The sequence below is a fragment of the Acomys minous genome (genome assembly GCF_964271855.1).
Source record: "Acomys minous genome assembly, chromosome: 13".
Lineage (NCBI taxonomy): Eukaryota > Metazoa > Chordata > Mammalia > Rodentia > Muridae > Acomys > Acomys minous.
Window position 1 is genome coordinate 86,794,163 of NC_140495.1, and position 22,195 is coordinate 86,816,357.

The 22,195-nt window shown below is 44.9% G+C and overlaps 1 protein-coding gene and 1 pseudogene across 3 annotated transcripts in view; one reads left to right on the forward strand and one right to left on the reverse strand.

Annotated features, from left to right (window-relative positions):
• The window catches only part of SH3RF3 (SH3 domain containing ring finger 3), a 286,187-nt gene that overhangs the window by 76,961 nt on the left and 187,031 nt on the right, over positions 1-22,195 (forward strand). The gene's annotated exons all lie outside the window — the stretch shown is intronic.
• LOC311580734 (tubulin alpha-1A chain-like) lies at positions 12,793-14,172 on the reverse strand (annotated as a pseudogene). The gene has a single exon. The product of its transcript is annotated as a tubulin alpha-1A chain-like (transcript).

Sequence of the window (22,195 nt, forward strand, 5' to 3'; positions counted from 1 at the left end):
CCTCGCTCTGTAACATTAAAGGAAGACCCTTGTTGATTGGGCTTTCTTTCTCTCAGGCAGCCAGTCACTGGGTTTCAGTGTGGCCTGTATGCTGTAGAAGCGAAGCTTCCAAGCAAAGGCTAAGGCACAAGGAGATGCCAGTGGCCTAGTGCTGTGGGCAGTTTTCCCCCCTGTCTAGGGGGAAGTATGACACTCTGTCCTGTGCACACTGTGGAACGGAGGCAACAGGTGACGAGCCTGTGGACAGGAGGAGCCTTCTCTCTTGGCTTTTCTGTTTCCAGTCATTTCTGCTGTGGAGAGAAGAGCCGCAGTGTATGGAACAAGGTTGGTCTGGTTAAAATAGACGAGTTTGCTGGGTTATATAGACGGAAGCCAGATGCCGTGCACATGGGAAGGCGTGGGAAGCAGTTTTCTCATGTGCTCCAGAGCTCACAGTTCTGAGGGCACAGTGAAGCTGGCGCGTAGACTCCCTTCTTTCTCTATGCCAGGCCTGGCTTGGTGCTGGGGTCAGGACATATAATGAAGTAGCGCAGCAGATGCCAATGGATGACAGCTCTGCTTCGTACTTACACTGTGTGTCCAGGAGCCTTGGCCAGGGAGGCTTTTGGACACCCCTTGTAGCGCAAGCAGCATTTTATTCTTAAATGTCCAATGGCTTGTCTCTAAAGTCATCATACATTTTTTCTCACACATTAAAACAACAACAACAACAGAATAAGGATATATTTTGTGAGTTAGGTGGTGGATCTTTTTCTTCCCCCACCAAGTTGACAGTTTTCAGATGAAGTGAGCTATCTTATTCTGAAGAGGCTTTGACATCAAACCTTTACTGGCTTTGAAATCTGATGGGGAAAAGGGAGCTATAGGCAACATCACCTGGCAACACAAAGCCTTTTTTCTAGGCATGTCTGATCATTCAGGAGCCCCGGGAAGGAGCAGAGGCCTAGGGGAGGGCAATGGCTTTATGAATGTTCTATTGAAACGGGCTTTTGGGAAAGGGGCTGCCCTGCCAAATGTTGTAGATCAGACCAAGGCACATGTGGAGGAGCTGGCAGCCCCTTGTGCACGCCATGTCTTCAGGATCCCCACCGCTACCTGCTTTCATCACTAGAGGTGTACATACCACTGAAGCAATTTTATCGCAGCGTCTTCCAGAGATGCAGATACACTTCCCCTGAGGCTTGGGGAAAATGAATGCTGACAGGGGAGGAGTCTCACTCCCTTCCTGGGATCAAGACAAAACTGACGTGCAGATTTCACAACTACTGTCCAGATGCAATGAGGTTTGCACGGTGCTTTCCAGGCCATGCTGCAACAGCTCCTCAGTGTGCAGAGGCCACCAAGCTCTGGCTCAGACTTGGTTCTTAATTGATGGCACATTGCATGGCGGAGCAAGCTACACTGTCGATTTAAGTTTAGTTCTATCATTTTAAAAGAAACCTGGTTACTCACTTATATCTGGACACTAGCCCAAGGGATATGTCCCATAAAAGTCTTCACTCTCCAGGAATGTGGGACGGAGGCGAAGACTTCCTACTGGGACTCTAGGTGAGAGAAGCAAGGGAGAATGGGGAAACAGAAGGGTCCAGAGGGTCCTAGAAACCTATAAGAAGAACATTATGACTGGCAGATCTGGGCCCAGGGGTCCTGCTCAAACTATGGCACCAACCAAGGATAATATGTGCAGTAAACTTCGAACCCCTACCCAGATCTACCCAATGGACAGGACAGTCTCCACAGTTGAGTGGAGAGTGGGGACTGACTTTCACATGTACTCTGGTGCCCCATATTTGACCACGTCCTCTGGATGGGGAGACCTAGTGGCACTCAAAGGAAGGATAGCAGGCTACCAAGAAGAGACTTGATACCTATGAGCATATACAAGGGGAGGAGGTCCCCTTCAGTCACAGTCATAGGGGAAGGGAGTAAGGGGAAAATGGAAAGGAGGGAGGAATGGGAGGATACAAGAGATGGGATAACAATTGAGATGTAATATGAATAAATTAATAAAATATATATTAAAAAAGAAGAGACCTGGACCACTCATCATCACTAGGTTGGTTTCCTCTTCTGAAAAGCCTTGGTTGGATCAGAATCCCTTCCACTTTAACAGGACCAGAGTCCTGGCATAGACCTGTAGGACTTTTACTTGTTGGCTTTTTTTTTCTATAGCAATTTCAAGGTTTCAAACCTTTGACATCTCTAGCCTCCCAATCCCCTGGCCTGACTGAACATCCCACACCATATTGAGGGACTGTTTGCTTCAATGATTCCATCCCCTCTCCCACCTCTGGGAGTTTTCCTGTCTCTGCTTCCATAAGACCTGGGAGGTTTTATCTTGATTTTCTCTTCCTTGGGAACTTGATCCTATAGCTTTTATGCCTCGCCTTCTTTATTCCTCATCTCCTGGTAGTCTGCTTCCAAACAAACCCATGCCTACTAACAAAAACTCCATAGAGCAGCAGAAAACGAATCAGTGAAAATATATGTTTAAAATAAGTGGTCTCAGGAGTAAATTCTGAAAATGAGAAGCCTTATTGTCCAACATATTGGTAAAAATTAATTAACATTCAATGTCAAAAAAGATAAGAATGAAACAAACTTGTGCTCTTAAAAGTACAACAGTAGACTTCCTGCAAAGGCATATTTGTGAGGAGGTTAGTCACGATGACAAAGTCTTATAAACAACAGAAGCATTTGAAGTGGAAAAAGGAAATAAAAACGTGATATCATATTTAGATATCACGTGTTTTTACCCACAGAGCCATGTCCCCAGCTCCTTGTAGTCACATTTCCCATAGTGAGTTTATAGAACATTCAGAGAAAATCAGATTTAAAAAAAGACCCTTCCTATCTCTCCTTGCTGCTCCAGCACACACACACCTTAGCCTCAGCCTTGGGCCTTCCCTCATGTGTATGACCTGCGAGTAAGGCTCAGAGAACCACTCATCCTCGGTTTCTCACCATGCGGTCGTGCATGTATGTATTCATGTGTGTGTGTGTGTGTGTGTGTGTGTGTGTGTGTGTCAGCCAGAGGACAACCTGAGGTATGGTCTTGTTTTGTTTTGTTTTTTTTTTGTGTGTGTGTGTTTTGTTTTTAGATACAAGGTTTCTCTGTGTAGCCTTGACTGTCCTCGACTCGCTTTGTAGACCAGGCTGGCCTCGAACTCACAGCGATCTGCCTTGCCTCTGCCTCCCAAGTGCTGGGATTAAATAGAGGTGTGCACCACCACCGCCCGGCTTGAGGCATGGTCTTTTAGCCTCCTCTCTGCCTTAGTTTTTGCAACAGGGTTTCTCACTGGCCCTGGAAATCCCCATGTAGGCCAGGCTGGAGAGCTTGAAAGCTTTGGAGATCTGCCTGGCTTTCCCTCCAGAGCACTAGGAGCCTAAGTGCAAGTGTGAGGACGTGTGGCCTTTCCCATGGGTTCATGAGATTGAACTAAAGTCCTCATGCTCATAAATGAATTGTACCAACTGAGCTGTCCCTGTGGATTGCTCTGTGCCCCAGAGTCTGTTTTGGTATAGGTTTCTCCGTCCCCATCCCCACCCCCCAGGGTTTTTTTTTTCCTCTCTCTCTCCAGAATCTTGTCTTTTCACGTGTACCTGAAATCCTCGTATCCCATTAATGTCCTTAGAGACTGGCTCTTTGGATCGATACCTCGAGCGTCCAGTTGTGGAGGAGGAAACTTCATTTCCCCAGATTTTCTCAGGTAGCACGGACTTTTGTATGAAACAAGTCATAAGAGAAGGGGACTGCTTCTTTACTGCTGTTAAAAGTGTCAACAGATGCTGTCACTATGAAAATCTGCACGAAGACTCTTCAGACAGCTACAAATACTCATATGAATGAGTGATGACACTATTACTCATATACCCTATATAGGACTATATCGGATACCACAGAGGTTCCTCCTACCTCCCTACCACAGAGGTTCCACAGAGATCCATGTCTGTTGCTGTGCTGTTAACAATAGCAGGGGCTGAAGAGGTGACTCAGTGGTTAAGAGCACCCGCTGCTCTTCAGAGGACTGGGGTTTAATTCCCAGCTCCCATGTGGCAGTTCACAGTTGTCTGAAACTCCAGTTCCATGGGATCTGACACCCTCATACAGGCATACATGCAGGCAAAACACCAGTACATGTAAAAATTAAAAAAAAAAAAACAACAAAGAAGTAGAAGCAACCTAGATGTCTGTCAGTTGATGGATGGATAAGGAAAGTATGGTTCATATGTACAATGGAATGTTGCTTAGTTGAAGAGAAAGCTGAAATCATGAAATTTACAGATAAATAGATGGAGCTGGAAATAATCATTCTGAGTGAGGCAGCCAGGAAGGCAAGTGCTGAATGTTCTTACTCATTGCGGATTCTATGTTTAACTCTTCAGATAATGCATGTATAAATTCACTGAAGGCAGGAAACTAGTCATGGACCAGGAGTGAGGATTTGGAAAATAAAGGGAAGCAGAACAAAGCTGGTATTGGGGTGGGGGTGCAGGGTAGAGGAGACTAATAGGAAATTATGAAAGGTACAGCGAAGGCAAGATACCACCCAGTGAATGCTCTAATTTATTTATTTATTTATTTTTATTTATTTATTTATTTATTTTTGGTTTTTCGAGACAGGGTCTCTCTGTGTAGCTTTGGCCATTCTGGACTCACTTTGGCCTCGAACTCACAGCGATCTGCCTACCTCTGCCTCCTGAGTGCTGAGATTAAAGGCATGTGCCACCACGCCCGGCTTGAATGCTCTAATTTATAAAAATGCAAATTATTTAAAAGAAGAAGCCTGAACTGAGAATGTTGCAAAAAGGATCCCCAGCTTGAAACTAACTGCCTAAGAAAGTGCTTTTTGCAAGGAGGCCCTCAGAGGCCACGTTGTCAGGCTGTGAAGATGAATCCCAAGATGCATTTAGACACCGGGATACTGGAGATGCTAGAGCCATGGATAGCTATTGAAGAAAGCTATCAATATGGAGTAAAGCTGGCCTCCAGAAGCCATGTGCACTTGCGGTGGCAGGACTGGAGGGCTAATGAAGCCTTTTGTAACTCAGATGATTCTACCATGAGTCATAGATGCTGGACATGTAGCCACAGGATTTGATGTTCTGCTGTTGAGTTTTGGTCTTGCTTTGGTCCAGTCTTTCCCTGCTGTGCCCTGCCCCACCCCACCCCCATTTTTCCTTTCTAGAATGAAAATATTTACACTTCCATGGCATGTTTGAAGCATATAACTTGTTCCATGATTATATAAGGACTCGTGATTAAGAGATCGCCCGAGTGTAAGAAATCCTATACTTTAAAACATTGTCGGAACTGATAGAGACTGCGGATACTTTGGGAGTTTGCTTGGCTGCATTTTGCATTATGAGATAGCCGTTAGCTTAAAGGGACAAAAGGTGGAAGGCAACAGCTTAAAAATTATGTATTTAGGTGCCATTTGGTAAGAGATGCAGTTAAGGTTAATATTGATTGCCAACTTGACACCATGTAGAATCATGGAAGAAGACAGGCAGGCCTCTGGCCATGTCTGTGAGGGACTGCTTAGATTCATTGAGGTGAGAAAGTCTGGCAAATGTGGGTAGCATCACTCTACAAGCTGAGCAACAACATTTGTTGCTCTTTGCTTACTGATACAATGTGACCAGTTGCATCAAGCTCCTGCAGCCATATATTCCCTAGTACTGTAAGCCAAAATAAATCCAGCTTTCTTAAGTTACTTTTTTTTCAGTCAAAAATGTTTTTAATACAAAGAGAAGGAATACAATGTTCTGTCTTCATGGAAACCATTTAGCAAGTTGGTACTGTTTGGCCTCTGCCATGGTTTGGATTTTCAGTCTCCTCCAAAAGTCCATGAAGATTTGGTTTTTAGCTTATGATGTTACTGGGTTGCTGTGCGCCCTTGAGAGAGTGAGAAGTAGTTAAAACCCCAGAGGCATGCCTTTGAGAGGAGAGCGGAACCCCTGCCTCTTTCTCTCTGTTTACTTCCTGGTTCCGTTTGCTTCCACGGGCCCAGCATCTTCCTCTACCATGTGCTCCTGCATCCAAGCCCTCGTGACAGCCCTGAAGTGACCAAACTGAGCATGCACTGCAACTGCAAAACCCATGAGTCAAAATCAACATTTTCTGTTCTTTAAGCTCATTGTTTCAGGCATTGTGTGGCAACAGTGAGAGGCTGACTAATAGAGTCACCGTGGGCAAGCCCAAGCTCACAGGAGATTGCCTGAGACTCTCCCAAGGGGCAAATAGTCCAGGTGACTCCAGCCGTGGCTGGTGGGCTTCTGTTGTATCCACTTGCTTTCCCTAGGTCCCTGGAAAGCCACAGGAGCGTATCTCCTTCCTCCAGCACCAAGTCCCTCCCCACAACATTTTAACTCAAGAGGAGTATGAGTGAAAAGTTATTTTACTGTGGCAAACATTGATTTTTTTTTTTTTTTCATGGCAAAAATGATAGTTGTTGCAATCCGTCTAGCTTGGGTCCTTGTGCTTTTTCTGTCCTCGGTGGCTTTATGCCTCACAATGTTCCTGAAGGTTTGGCTGTAATTCAGTAATTAGTATTCTAGGAAAGGTGCCTGAGTAGAGTTATGTGGATTTTTCTGGAACACTGCAAGCCCCAAGGAAGCATCTGGCTTAGCATTAGTTGGGTGGAACAAAAGGGAAGGAAGCTCAGACGCCATGCCGCAGGATGAAGGTTTCCCAGCAGCTCTGAGTTCACTTCTCAGTTCCACCACGTGGGCTGTACCACACATGTCTTTATTTCTTTATGAAATTGGCATTATTTTAAAATGTTTTGGTATATTCAGAGTAGGCACCAGGCTCAAACATTTGCTCCTATGGTTAACAAATTGAACCGGAAAATGACGGGCTTGACTTAGAGAGATTATAGTTTTTACTTTCCTCTTCTTAAATGTGGCCAATATAGAAGAAGAAGAAAACTTTTACAAAGTGTAATAATGGGATGTTTCCTGGGACAGATTTAGAAAAACTTATAAATGAAAAGCAAATAAAGAAAACAAATCTGCTCCAAAGAAGAAATTGGATGCAAAGTGCTAAAATGTACCAAGTGTAACTTCCACATCTATTGTTATGTAGTAATTAGCTACCAGGAACAATGATTCCTGAGCAGAGAAGTAGGATTTTCAGGACATTTGAGGGCCCTTGGTAAAAATTATACCCATGGCTCTTTAGGTAGGAAAAAGGGTCAAATCAAACTAAAAGAAGTGAAACTACTAAAAATGATGGATACTTAATTCTTTTAAAAAATTTTTTTCAAATATAAGGTTCTAATATCTTTAAACATATATTGAGGTTCTAGACTACATTTTCATCTTTGGGGGGTTATTAAAAATACAGAAATGCTACCAAAATATAGAAAGGTCGAATTGTGACCACTGAAATTATTGGGCAGCCCTGGGTTCCACTAAGGTTTGCATCTGTGTGCCCCAGTGGTCTGTGCATTCCAGGTTTGGAAGGCAGAGTGGTGACGGTGGAGGAGTGGACCTTAGGAGGCCGCGCCTAACGGAAGGCACTTGGGTTTTTGAGGGTGCAGCTTTGGGAGGGGTGACCTCTCATTTCTGACTTCCTTCCTCTCTGTACTTCCGCCCCGACATGCTGCTGCCTCTGCCCGGGTCCCAAACCAGTGGGCTTACCATCCGAGGACTTGAACCTCCAGAATGTGAGCCAAAGTAAGCTTTTTTGCTTTATCAACTAGTTGTCTCAGGTATGTTCTCCTAGTACAAGGCTCAGTGTCAAAAAGTTCTAATGCCTAATGTAGGCATTTTTTAAAAATCTGTTTTATTGGGTCTCTATATCTCTGTCTTCCTTCCAACCCTTATTTTTTCTAATCTTCCAACACTTTGATAGGTGAGAAAGAAGGTTAGAGGGGAAAGGGGCCATAGACCTCTTTTGACTACTTCCTGCTCATTAGGGTTGTTGGGTTCCTTGGGGCAAGTCCAATCTTTGTTGTCAGGATCTCGCCAACAGGAGCAGCAGGGGAAGCAGCAGCCTTTTTCTTCTTTGGAGTGCTGCCCCCTCTCTCTCTAGGCTCTGGCATTCATGCCCTCTCAAGAGCCCCCAGAATTCCGAACCTAAAACTATCTGCAGCTGGCAAAAATCACGCCCCTGCCAGTGCCCGAGGCAAATTACAATCTCCTGCTGTGAAGCAGCCTCTTATCCACATCTCACATAACTGAATTTTTTTTTTAAAAAAGAAACCAGGATTCTCACCACAGCCTAACAGCAGGAGGATGTATATTTTCAGAGCAGTACCTGTGGGGGGAAATCTATAATTTTTAAATATGTAATGTTTACAGTTGAGATGATCTCTTCCGTTTAGTTTTCTGAGACTGGGTTTTCTTTAAGACTGTAGTCCTTGGTAGATCAACCATGCTCCAGCAGATGACCACATATACAAGAGCAAGGACTACAGTCTTAAAGAAAACCAGTCTCTCTTCAAGAGTAAATCGTGTGACCATGTGGCACAGGGGACTTGGGATTTTGTAGAGCAGAAAGGGGAACTTTGGGATAGAAGATTACATCCTTTCTCCACATCTTCACCAGCATGTGCTGTCACTTGAGTTTTTGATCTTAGCCATTCTGATGGGTGTAAGATGGAATCTCAGAGTCATTTTGACTTGCATTTCTCTGATGACTAAAGACGTTGAGCATTTCTTTTAAGTGTTTCTCGGCCATTCAGTAATCCTCTGTTAAGAATGCTCTGTTTAGCTCTGAACCCCATTTCTTAATTGGGTTATTTGGTTTGGTGGTGTTTAATTTCTTGAGTTCTTTATATATTTTGGATATTAGACCTTTGTCAGATGTAGGGTTGGTGAAGATCTTTTCCCAGTCTGTAGACCGTTGCTTTGTTCTGTTGACAGTGTCCTTTGCTTTACACTGTCCTTTTCAGTTTCATAAGGTCCCATTTATTGTTTATCTTAAAGCCTGGGCTGTTGGTGTTCTGTTCAGGAAGTTGTCTCCTATGCCAATGAGTTCAAGGCTCTTCCCCACTTTTTCTTCTAACAGATTTAGTCTCTCTGGTTTTATGTTGAGGTCTTTAATCCACTTGGACTTGAGTTTTGTGCATGGTGATAAATATGGATCTACTTGCATTTTTCTACATGTAGACATCCAGTTAGATCAGCACCATTTGTTGAGGATGCTGTCCTTTTTCATTGTATAGATTTGGCTTCTTTGTCAAAAATCAAGTGTCCATATGTGTGTGGATTTATTTCTGGGTCTTCGATTCTATTCTATTCATCAGCCAGCCTATGGTGCAAATTTGTACAACCACCGTGGAAGTCAATCTGGCACTTTCTCAGAAAGTTTGGAATAGGGCTGACTCAAGACCCAGCTATTTCATTCCTTGGTATATACCCAAAAGATGCTCCATCACATAACAATTTGCTCAGTTATATTCATAGCAGCCTTATTTGTAATAGCTAGAATCTAGAAACAACCTAGATTTACCTCAGTCAAAGAATGGATAAAGAAACTGTGGTACATTTACACTATGGAATACTACTCAGCTATTAACAACAAGGAAAACTTGAAATTTACAGGGAAATGGATGGAACTAGAAATGATTATCCTGAATGAGATAACCCAGCCCCAGAAAGACAGGCATGGTATATTCTCACTTATAATTGATATTAGCCCAACATGGATGTCCTCTGAGAGTCAGCAGAGGATGGGAACAGATGCTGGGATTCACTATTGGACTCCAGGTGAGAGTGGTATGGGAGAATGGTGAGATAGAAGGACCCAGAGGGTCCAGGAAACCCACAAAAAAACCCATCAAGTTGGCAGATCTGGACCCAGGGGAAGCTGTCTAAACTGCTGTACCAAACCAAGGACAATGCATGCAGTAAACCTAGGATCCCTCCATCAGATCTAGCCAATGGACAGCTCATTCTCCATGGTTGTGGGGAGAGTGGGGACTGCCTCTGACATGAATTCTGGTGCACCCTATTTGACCATTCCCCCTTGGTGTGGAGGTCTGGTGGGCACACAGAAGAAAGGGAAGCAGACTATCCGGAGAAGACCTGATAGGCTGTGATCATATGGTCGGGGAGGAGGTCCCCTTCTCTCACAGGTCCAGAAGAGAGGAATAGGCTAAAAGAGGGAGGGAGGGGGTAATGGGAAGATACAAGTGAGGGATAACAATTGAGATATAATCTGAATAAATTATTTAGAAAGGAAGGTGTGCACCACCATCACCTAAATAGAGAGATTAAAAAACAAAACAAAACAAAACCAAAAGAAGATTCCATCTGCAGGTCAGTTCCTTCTGCAGTCTCAAAGTAATAGATACCAGTGGGGGTGGGGGTGGGGGTGGGGGTGGGGGTGGGGGTGGGGGTGGAATCTTGCTATCCTTAGGAGAAAGTGCCTGGATCGTGACAGCCCACAGGTGTTATCAGTCACGTGAACTTTCTGCTTGGAGTTTTCAGCCCACCTGAGGCTTTTAGCTCATTAATCCTTTATCCCAGACCCTGAGAACAGATACAAGCAGAGGGTGGGGGGGGGGGCATATTCTCCTCTTGGCTGGTTCCTTTGGGAGGGGGACAGCAGAGAGAGGGGTAGACTGTCCTCAGAATCTAAAGGGGGCATAGATTGGGCTGACTTCACGTAGCTGGAGGAGTTTTAACTTGACAGCTCTGGGGGATTGTGGCATTTAAGGTTTTCTGAGAGCTGGTGAGACAAAGAGGTTAATTGAGCAAAGAAGCTTTAAGTGCAACTGTTTTAGTTCTGGTCCTGAGAAAAAATGCCCAGAGTGGTAAAAGAAGGATGAGCCTAGATGGTCCATTAACCCCCTTTTCAGAGGTCACCATAAAATGCTTGCTGCACTGAAGCTTGGCTCTTGGCTCTGCAGCCCATCTGCTGTATATGCCTATCTCCTCCAAGGCTGTCCTGATCTCCAGGGACCCTTTGGTATGACAGTGGCACTGGTCCTTGGGCCTCAGCTGCCCTGTCATACTCCCCAAGGCTCAAGTGGGTACTCTGTGGTGCTGGTCTACAGGTCAGTGTCCCCAGACAAGGTTTCAGAGGCACCCAGAAAAGCACTTCAGGATACTGACTGGCATGGGTGCCTGTGGTCCTGGTGAGTGCATTTCTGCCTGGACCAACTGCAGCCCGTGAAACTGAGGGGCAGTGATGGCTCAAGTCACAGTGTAGCCTTTGTTTCATGTGCCTGTGACACTCCCCTTTCTTGGACAAGTGTTGGTGACTCGTTGGGCCAATCCATGTGAGGGCTTCTCATTAGGGTCTGTCATGCCAGGCCTACAGCAGGACCTACATGGCTCTGGCAATGCTCCTTCTGTGAGAAACACAGAACCTGGAATGCTGTGGACCTCACTTTGTCAGTTTTCCCCTCAGGAGCAATATCGTGATTTTATTTTATTTTAATGATCAGGATGGAGGGCTGTGTAATGCTGAATATGTTCAGGGCTGAACAAATGACCTATTCACTGACTCAATATCTTATTCCCCAAAGATACAAAACTGGTAAAGTCAGCCTGACCAAATGACCTTGAGTGTTGCTTTTTCTAGATGCTGCGAGGTCTGTAATTTTGAAAATAATGATAAATGCAGTGAATCTAGACACTAGACATTCGAACACCCTTTAGGAACCATTGGAACAACTCCCTGCATTAAAAATCAGTTTCCAGGAGGAAGGAAGAGGCTGGACCACGGTGGCTTTTGGTGAGGTCCCATCTGCACCGAGCCTTCAGCTGACTTTCCTTCTCTTGGGTGAGGATACATGACAAAGCAGATCATCCTGTGGCCCTGATGATCTACTTCACAATGACGCTTTCTAAAGGAAAAAGACTGATGAACTAGCCTTCCTTGCAGTAATTGTGCATACACAAACAGTGACACACATACACACACAGAGACAGATCGAGAGAGAGAGAGAGAGAGAGAGAGAGAGAGAGAGAGAGAGAGAGAGGAGAGAGACAGACAGACAGACAGACAGACACACACACACAGAGAGAGGGGGGAGAGAGGAGAAAAGAGGAGAGAGAGGAGAAACAGACAGACAGACACACAGACACACAGAGACAGAGACAGACAGAGACTTGTCCTTCTGACCTCTGTACCATAGCAAGAATAGCAGAGACATCCTTCACTTCCTCATTTCCTGCTCCAGCTGATAGTGGGCATTTTGCCCCCTTGGATGTCTGTGATCCATGCACTGACTCTCAGTGGCTCTTTCCTTACCCTAAATGTCGACACAGGCATCAGTCCCACACATTTGTGGGTACCACATGTGCATGGGCTGCCACCCATTGGTCAATAATACTTAAAACAAACCAACCAACCTGCAATTGCTTCTGGTTTCTGAGGTACAGTTAGATAGGAGCAAGAACTTCTGGTGTGCTTTTGCACAGTAAGTTGGCTACAGAGAACAGTAATACACTATACGTTTCAGTAAGCTATGAGAAAAGATTTGATGTTTCTGTTGAAATCAATTTAAATGTGATGCAATGCATTTATGCACCGAAACACTGAGTGGTGCTCTGTTACATGTATAATTTTCTGGTATATCAATTTAAAAATTAACTTTTAAATGTTGAACTCTTCTTTAATTATGTTTTTAAGACAGGGAATATTTTATCTAAAACCTATCAGTGAAATGGATGGCTTGGGTCTGTGCTAAATCATTCACATTTAAAGCAGATGTCAGTAACTGCTCTAAGAACACAGTGCCACATACAAATGAACTGACCAGAGACCACAGCTCTCGGCAGGAACAGAGTAAACTCCCCTGTGAGAGCAGCACCTTTGTGACATTTAATTTAGAATTCCTCTCCTTCTTCCTCACCCTATTCTTCAACAGATCCACACCAACCTCCTCATAATCCTCCTTCCTGTAGGGCAGCCATGTCCTCACAGGCTCAGAGAACCCCCCCTCTTCATCCATACCCTCACCCACATAACAGTGCACAAAGTTGTGCTTGACATATGTCAGATCACACTTGTGATCTAGGCAAACCCAGGCCTCAGCAATGGCTGTGGTGTTGCTCAGCATGCACACAGCTTTCTGTATCTTGGACAGGTCTCCACCAGGTACCACAGTGGGAGGCTGGTAATGAATGCCAGTGGGGCACCAGTCTACAAACTGAATGGTATGCTTGATCTTGATGGTGTCAATGGCAGCATTGACATCTTTGAGAACCACATCACCATAGTATAGCAGGCAACAAGTCATGTATTTACCATGGTGAGGGTCACAGTTTACCATCTGGTTGGCTGGGCTGAAGGCAGACATTGGTGATCTCTACTACAGAAAGCTGGTCATAGTAGGCTTTCTCAGCAGAGATGACAAGGCATATTTGGCCAGAGGGAAGTGGATATGAAGGTAGGGCACCAGGTTTGTCTGGAATTCTGTCAGGTCAACATTCAGCGTCCCATCACCTCTGAGAGAAGCAGTGATGGATGACACAATTTGACCAATCAACTGCTTAGATTAGTGTAGCTTGGACACTCAATGTTGAGGTTTCGCTGACAGATGTCATAGATGCCTCATGGTCTACCATGAAGGCACAATCAGAGTGCTCCAGGGTGGTGTGGGTGGTGAGGATGGAATTGTAGGGCTCAATCACAGCTGTGGAAACTTGGGGGATGAGGTAAATGGAGAACTCCAGCTTGGACTTCTTTCCACAATCAACAGAGAGCCACTTCATCAGCAGGGAGAAGCCAGAGCCAGTTCCCCCGCCAAAGCTGTGGAAAACCAAGAAGCCCTGAAGCCTTGTGCTCTGGTTAGCCAGTTTATAAATTCTGACCAAGACAAGGTCAACGATCTCCTTGCCAGTGGTATAGTGGCCACTGGCATAGTTATTGACAGCATCTTCCTTGCCTGTGAGGAGCTGCTCAGGGTGGAAGAGCTGGCAGAAGATGCCAGTGCAAACCTCATTAATGACTGGGTTCCAGGTCTATGAACACTGCCAGGGCAAGTGCCTGCCAGCGCCTGTCTCACTGAAGAAGGTATTGAAAGAGCCATCCCTTGCCATGGTCTTGTCCCTTGGCATCTGGCCATCAGGCTGGATGCCATGTTCCAGGCAGTAGAGCTCCCAGCAGGCATTGCCAATCTGGACACCAGCCTGGCCAACGTAGATGGAGATGCATTCATGCATGGTCGCTGCTTTGCTGCTGCTGTGCAGATGGTGGAGGTGAGAAGGAGGTGTTACTTCTTGCTGCATGACTCTCAGGTCTTCTTTTATTATTTTAATAATTATATAGGTCATTAAAATCCTTGGCTTTTTAGGAGTTTATAATATACCACTTCCTAGTTGTATAAGATCATAATATTCCAAAGGCAGTGCTTTTTTGTTCATTTGCCATGCACGTTTAAAAGGCTGAGAAATAATAAAAGTTTCTAACCAACTAGATTAATTTGTAGTAGGCCTGAATATATGGCAGACAAATTTCTACCATGTGTATATATATTGCAGGTAGATTTGTGAAACAATATATAATTGGAATATTTATAAATCTTCAATATGTTTTCAAAAACCTAGAGGCACACCATGACATAAAAATTTTACTGGATTTGTAACAACATAGGCATCGATGTTTTTTTGGCACATATTCCAAATAAGTTGAAAAGAAAAATATAACCATTTTTATGCTATGTAGAACCAGGCTTGGGACTTAGTTGTATGGAAGAGCATAAGAAAACTGTGTAATATTTTATTTTGTAAAAATTGCATTTGTAGTGACTATAAACAGACCTTTATCTTGCTGGTATTTCTTAAAGAAAACAGTATAACAGCTGCCCATGTAGCATTCTTGTTATTCACAGCCTGGTGGTGTTATAATGGCATAGCGAGCAAGCACACAGGAGGATGCAAAGGCTACCCCAGTTTTTATCAGGAACATGAGTATCAAAGGACTGTGACTCCATGGACCCTGCTCCTCTACTGTGCTACAGTGCGATGGCTGTGTCTCTGCAGTATCTTTCTCAGTCGACTCTAAAGATCTGCGGGAGAGGCCAGCCCACTTTGCTGAGTGGAGGTGGCTGATGCTGTCCTGGAGTGAGCCCAGGAGGCACTACTGACATGTTAATACAAAGGGATTTTACTCTTGGGGATATAGACACCACTTCCATGGGCTCCTGGAAAGTATAGCATGATCTTTGTTTGTTTGTAGACTGAGTTTCTCTGTGTAATAGTCCTGGCTGTCCTGGAACTCTTTTTGTAGACCAGGCTGGCCTCGAACTCACAGAGATCCACCTGCCTCTACCTCCTGAGTGCTGGGATTAAAGGCATGCACTACCATGCCTGGCTGAATAGCAGCCTCTTATGCCAGATGTTCCCTTCAGGAAATAGGAGAGTCAGGACCAAAGACTAACATACATGAGGCTCAGCGCAAGTAACTCACAGGACAGGGCTGGCGGCTGGTGTAGGAATTAGCACCATGCGTTCCTTTGTCGCAGTGTGCTCGGGACTGACAGCTTCAGGGAGTTTGCTTGAAGACTTCTTCCTGGGTGTCTGTTGCTGTCCTCTAGTCTTCAGTCCCTGCTGTCTATCTTTTGTTTTCAAAATACTTTATGCAACTTCTTTGAGCTCCGCAACTGACCTTCATTCACTGAGGATATTTTGTGCACAGGGTTTGGCCTTACAGCAAGAAACATGAGGAGGCCCTCTGTGTCCCAGTGCCGTAGTCTGACTCTCTCCATGGGTACCTACCATACCTTCTATGTCTGTTTGTTTTTATTTTCAGTGTGACATTAGAGTCACCTGAGAAGAGGCAACTTCAACTGAAGATGAGACCGGCTTGTGGTTATGTCTGTGAGAGAGTCTCTTGATTGATGATTGATGTGGGTGAGCCTAGCCCACTGTGGGCAGCACCATCCCTAAGCAGGTGTGCCTCAGCAGGATTAAGAAAGCTAGCTCAGCATAAGCTTCAGTGTTTCTCTATGGTCGTGATGACTTCAGGTTCCTATTTTGTGTCCTTCCCCTTGACTTAGCTCAGTGATGACCTGTGACCTGAAAGCGAAAGCCAAACAAACACATTTTTCCCCCAGGATGTTTTGGTCATGGTATGTTATCACAGCAATAGAAAACAAACCAGAACATCATCCTTGCTTTCATGGGCCATGATGTGGAGGGTTATCTGCTTCCAAGAGGAGGATGACCATGATTGCTTGTAGAGCACATCACTTGGCTCCACCAAAAGGTTCCTGATGCCTGTTACTGGCAGATCATACCTGGTAGCTGGAGCAATCACATGTGGTTACTCGGAACAGTCATATCAGAGACTCCATATGACTCTCATTTTTATGACGTCTGTGATGTGGTGAAGACTTGCCACTGGATCTCAGGGAGCACTCAGTCAAGTAGATCCTGATTGGAAGCTTCTGGTAGCTCAGAGGCAGTTACTCCAAGGACAGGACTGGCTCTGACACATCCTTGCCTACATGACTCCCCTGAGACCACCACCCAAATCTGGGCTTCCTAAAGACCCACGAGGGAGGGAAATTTGGGACCCTTGAGTCTTCCCAGTTCAGATTTCTTCTAGGCAGTGTGACGTGGTGACGATGAACTGTCATTGGACTGCTGGTAGATTAGAATCTCTTAACAGAGGGAACTCCCTGGCCTGGGATCCACTTACATCTACTTCCTCCTGGCCTCCAGCAACGTCTAGGAACATAAGATCCCATAAGGGCACATCGCTCTTGGGCTTTGAAGCCAGGGTCAACTCCAATAAGCATTACTTGAACAAAATCCTCTTGTTTATTTCTGAGAGTTTTCTGTAGTATTTTCAGAGCATGATTGTCTCTAACCATCTGAATCTGTGGAAAGCTAAGTCACAGAGAAGGGGTAACAAGTATAATTTTAGCTCACTGGTGATGCCTAGACCCCTCTAGTCTTCAGACAGCCTTTCTTACCTACTCACTGGCTTGGGACAACATACTGTGCATTGGCGTGCAGATGCCAGTGACTCGTGGTGCTCCAGACCCTGACGCTCAGGCACATGTGCATCCAGCCCCACTGACCCTAGGAACTTGCAAGCTGAGTTAGCTCTGTCTGATTTTGCCCTGCCTCCAAATTACAATTTATTTTTAAAGATTTATTTATTTACTTACTGTGTATACAGTGTCCTGCCTGCCTGTGTACCTGTACACCAGAAGAGACCACCAGATCTCATTATAGATGGTTGTGAGCCACCATGTGGTTGCTGGGAATTGAACTCAGGACCTTTGGAAGAGCAGCCGGTGCTCTTAACCTCTCAGCCATCTCTCCAGCCCCTTCTTTTTTAATTTTATTCACATATCTGGCCACTACTGAGTCAGCATTAGTGTATGCCTGAGACTGTGTTGAGAATCAGTCAACCTAACTCAGAGACAACACTCACTGCAGTGCTCTCGGGTCAAGCACTGGGACAAAATACTTCAAGTAACAAGCCTGAAATGTGTTTGAATTATGGGCTTAATCTGCAGGCCCTCGGCTCTGTTTCTTTTGGCTTATAGCATCACAGTATATCATGGGGGTATCACGTGGTAGAGAAGCCTTGTTATCAACATGCCAGATGTGAAACAAACAGGGAGGGGGAGGGGCTGGATCCTCCAAGCCCCGTCAAATGCATGTCTCCAGTGACCCAGCTTCCTTCATTAGGTTCCACCTCCGGAAGGTTCTGTCAAGTCCCCATAGTGCCACAGGCTGTCAAACAAGCCTTCAACACACAGATATTTTCAGGAGTTTTTTAGATACAAGCTGCAACAGCTTCCAACATCATGTTTCATCAAGCCAGAAACTATGAATTAGGAGAGAGCAGGTGGAGGCATTTGCTTTCCTGGAGTGTTTGTTAATGAACCAAACAAGGTTTGTTGGCTTCAAATGAAAAATCGGCAAGAAGCCAAGAATGAATTACTCCAGGAAGCTCCACAGTACCTAGGGAACTCCTATCTTGCTTGGTATGATGTTTGTAGATGTTTCTGGATTTTGGATACTTTATTCAGTGACTTAAACTTAACCCTCCGCAAAGAACCTGGTTGTGTATCCAAAGAAAACATAAAGACCTCAAAACCATAGCATGAAAACACACAGCTTTGGGGAATAAGTGGTTTTTAGAAACTTGGTTAAGACCATTTTACTGTTTCTTGAAATCCACTTAATGTTTTGCTCTCAGAGTGTACTGTAGCAGGGTGGGAGGACTTTTTGGACCCTCTCAAACTTAAGGCATAAATTAATAGTCAAAACCATATTTTTAGGACCCCATCAGAACTCCATGGAGGGCAGCATAATTCAACAGAGAGGTTCGTCCCTGTGTGGTTCCCAGAATGCTCTGGGCGGCATCACCTAGGCAGTGGGGCACTGTCCTGCGATTCCATTGGGGGCCTCCTGCATGGCAGATACACAACTAGGTGATGCAACAAGCCAGTGTGAGTGTAGCACGGACTGTAGTGTCTCCATAGAAACCCAGGGGTCCGCAGAACATCCTGAAAGTGTTGTACAGATCGAGTTAAGTATATTGCCTATAACTTGATTATTGGAAGAGGCTAAAATTATCTAAAGGACGACCTCAGCCCTCCTCAGTACCCGAGTGCACTTTCAGCCTTGATTCTCTTGCTTGTGCTCTCTTAGGGTGATGAAACTTTCAGATGATGGGGCCCTCAGGAACCAAGCCGTTGGCCTGGTCCCCCTCCTTCTCCTCTCCCTCTGCCACCCACTTTCTCTCTTCTGTGGTCCACCCCCCCCCCCGCCCCAGCCTTTGTTTTTCTCATAATGATTAAGTCTCTTGGACCAAAAAAATTTCCTCCCCTTGGGAATTCTGCTGTACCGGAGTGAAAAAGCACACATCTTCATACAGAACTACACTTCCTGGCCATTCCCCTTGGCCATCCCATTCATTAGCCATGGGAACAACTTGGGTCAATCGGCTCAAGCAGTTTGTGCCATGCCAACCTCCTGCTGTGGGGCATGCCCAGATCACAGCACACTCTAGAGTTCTGTGTGTGGATGCTGTGTAACAGTATCACAGGCCAGAATCCATTCACTTCAGTAAAAGGGAGGAGCCTTTGTATTTATGGGTTTGGGGACTTGTCTTTCCACTGGGAAAAATCCCCATCTACCACAGGGTACGATCTCAATACCAGGCTCAGGCTCCCTTGCAGCTTCAGCTTTGAAGGTCACAGAGGATCTATTTTCTTTCCCCTGTTAACCTTCTTGAATGATTACCTTTAATAAGATTGTTTCTTAATTTTACAGCTGAGACAGAGTCCAATATGCAAACAGAAGTTATTTGCTAAATTATTTAGGGCTGACAGAATACTGGATCTCGGGGGGCCATATGGAATATTTTGGATGAATTTTTGCATCTCCAGAATCTGAAGTTTAGTTGATGCATATTAACTAATAATTTCCTGGCCTGTTTGAGGTCTGTACGTACTTGTCGTTATTTTATCCTGGCTGTTAGGCTGTGTAAAAGTCATGCCCATGTGAGCACATAGCTGTAAGGGCAGGGGCACAATGCCTTGGAGTCTGTCTTTCTCAGGTCCACGAAGAAGAATTTGATCCCTGGACACCTCAGATCCCATAGACACAGAGTAGACATGAATCACAGATGAGGAAGAACCAGGTTTCAAAGGACATGCGGACCCATGTCTACAAGTAGGATCTGAGCATGAACAAAGGCAGCTGAGCCAAGTGTGGAGCTCAGAGCCTACAGCGTGTGTGCTGGCAACTAAAGACATCGGCACAGACTCTTGCACCCGGCGTGCATTTAGTGAATGGAACGCATGGTGCTGACTGTTGGACGTGGGCTTGGCACTTCACACTGGGACAAGCATAGGCCCCTTCTGTGCTGGACCTTACGGTTTCGTGGTTGTGACAGACATTACGTAGACGAAGCTGCTGAAGGAGATGTGTACAATAGATGTCAGGGGAGGCAAGCTCACAGAGTCATACATCCTCCTTTCGGGTGGCTGCGCTGCCGCAGCTCAGGTTCAGCACAAGCACCACGTGCTTCTGAATGGTTCTCTGGGTGTTGGATGTATCACAGTGTTTATAGAAACATGGACAGAAACACGTGCTACATGACTTTCTCTGTGGAAAACGAGACTAAGAGCAGTGCTGGCATGATTCTCAACCTTCCGCTGGCCTCAAGACTTGAGTAACCACTACCGTTTGTGCTATCGCCATTATCAGTGTTGCTGTTACGGTTGGTGTTCTTGCTACTGTGTCAGGGAACACTGCTTGTGGTTGCTAACAAAATTAGCATCCCTGAGTTTGTACAGATTTATTCGTCCTAAGCAATCTAGTTCTAACAATTTCTCTCCTACCCCCAAAGAATTGAAAACAAATGTCCAGATTAGGGCTACCACCGAGCGGTACAGTGCTTCCCTAGTGTACCCAAGGCACTGGATCCTATCCTTAGCACCACTGCCTCTCAAAAAAAAAAATTCAGCAAGCAAACAAAGATACAGATGGTCAAACAAATACTTGTGTATAGATGATGGAGGAGGATGGAGTGATGGTATTCTGAAGGCAGAAACAACCCAAGTGTATGTTAATGGCTTGGGTTTGTGGAGAAACAAAGTGTGGCATATACTCACCCTCTGTCAACCATAAAAGGAAATGGAGTGCCAGCAGCCAGTCACAGTATGATTCCCTTTATTGAAAATTTCAGAATAAGTAAGTCTGTGGAAACAGAAAGCATATTAGTGGTTGTCAGGAGCTGTGAGAAAGAGAGAAGGGGAAAATAAGTGCTTAATGAATATTGGGCTTTGTTTGGGTGTGATTAAAAAAATAGTGTGGGTGGAGGTTATATAACATTGTAAATATTCTAAATGTTCTGCTGCCGGCTTTCATAATGTGAGAAGGTGCTATGCAGGCTATTTGGAGAGACATGGCATCAGGAGTCTTAGCCAGCTGTGAACCCCTAAAGACAACACTACCCCAGCAAGAATGATGTGCTCACTGGTACAGTAGTGGCATTGCTATTATGGTGGTAACCAGCCACTCTCTGATTGGATTCACTACCTGCTCCTCAGACAAATTTCAGTAAATGCAGTCAAAACCTTTTGTCTGTGAAGGTCATAAGCCCTAGGGAGAATTTACTTCCGTGTCGTTACATTGCTGTAGCATCAAACTGCTTTCTAAGCATCAGTGTTTAGACCCATTGACGAATGCTATCCTCACACTGACTCAGAGAGGTGTCTCCTTAGAGTCAACAGCCAGGAACACAGAAACTTTTGGCTATTCAAAGTGCTGAGCAGAAGAGACAGTTAAAGACTACAGCCTTAAAATAGGACATTTGTACCATACCCTCTAACACGCGGAGAAGATCACAGAATAATGGATGGAAATAATGCAGGGGGGGGCGGGGGGGGATGTGATAGAATATCATCTTCTAGGACTTACACAGCCATTCCAGTCGTGAACTCACAGCTCTGGTTGTCCACACTAAGCCTATGTAAGACTGTCAACAGCTTTTCATGGATGGGGAGGGGCTCGTAGGACTCTACCTGAACTCTTGGCTACTAAAGGATTGTGGAGAGGGCGTCTTTATTGTTAGATGTGTACTTGCTGGTAAGCCTGCCAGGTCGTCGGATTGTTATCACACGTTATCACACAGATGGCCTGGGGTCAACTCAGTGGGTCCTAAAACAAAACAAAATCACATGAACACAGGAAATGGACCTATAAAGGGAAGTGCTGACAGGGATGAGAGGGAGATGGTAGAGGGTGGAAGGTGAGAGTAATCAGGATTCATCACATACATGTGTAAAGAAGAAATTTAATTGATTAAAAAAAATAAGGTGGAACACAACTAAGGAAGACATCTGCTATTGATATTTGCACACCTCCATGTGTAGGTGTGCATACATGCACAGGTACACACACATCTACATGAACAGACATACATGCATGCATGTTCAAATAAGTAAATAAAACAGTACTACAAGAGGACAAAGTGGGAGAACTTTATTGTGATGCTTTAGTATTATTTTTTCTTTTAAATATAAGCCATGATACACAAATAAAATAATTTCTTTTTCCTTTTTTTTTTTTTTTGAGACAGGGTTTATCTGTGTAGCTTTGGCTGTCCTGGACTCGCCTTGTAGACCAGGCTGGCCTCAAACTCACAGTGATCCACCAGCCTCTGCCTCCCGAGTGCTGGGATTAAAGGTGTGTGCCACCATGCCTGGCATAAAATAATTTCTTTAATCACAACAAAGACACAAGTCAGATTCTA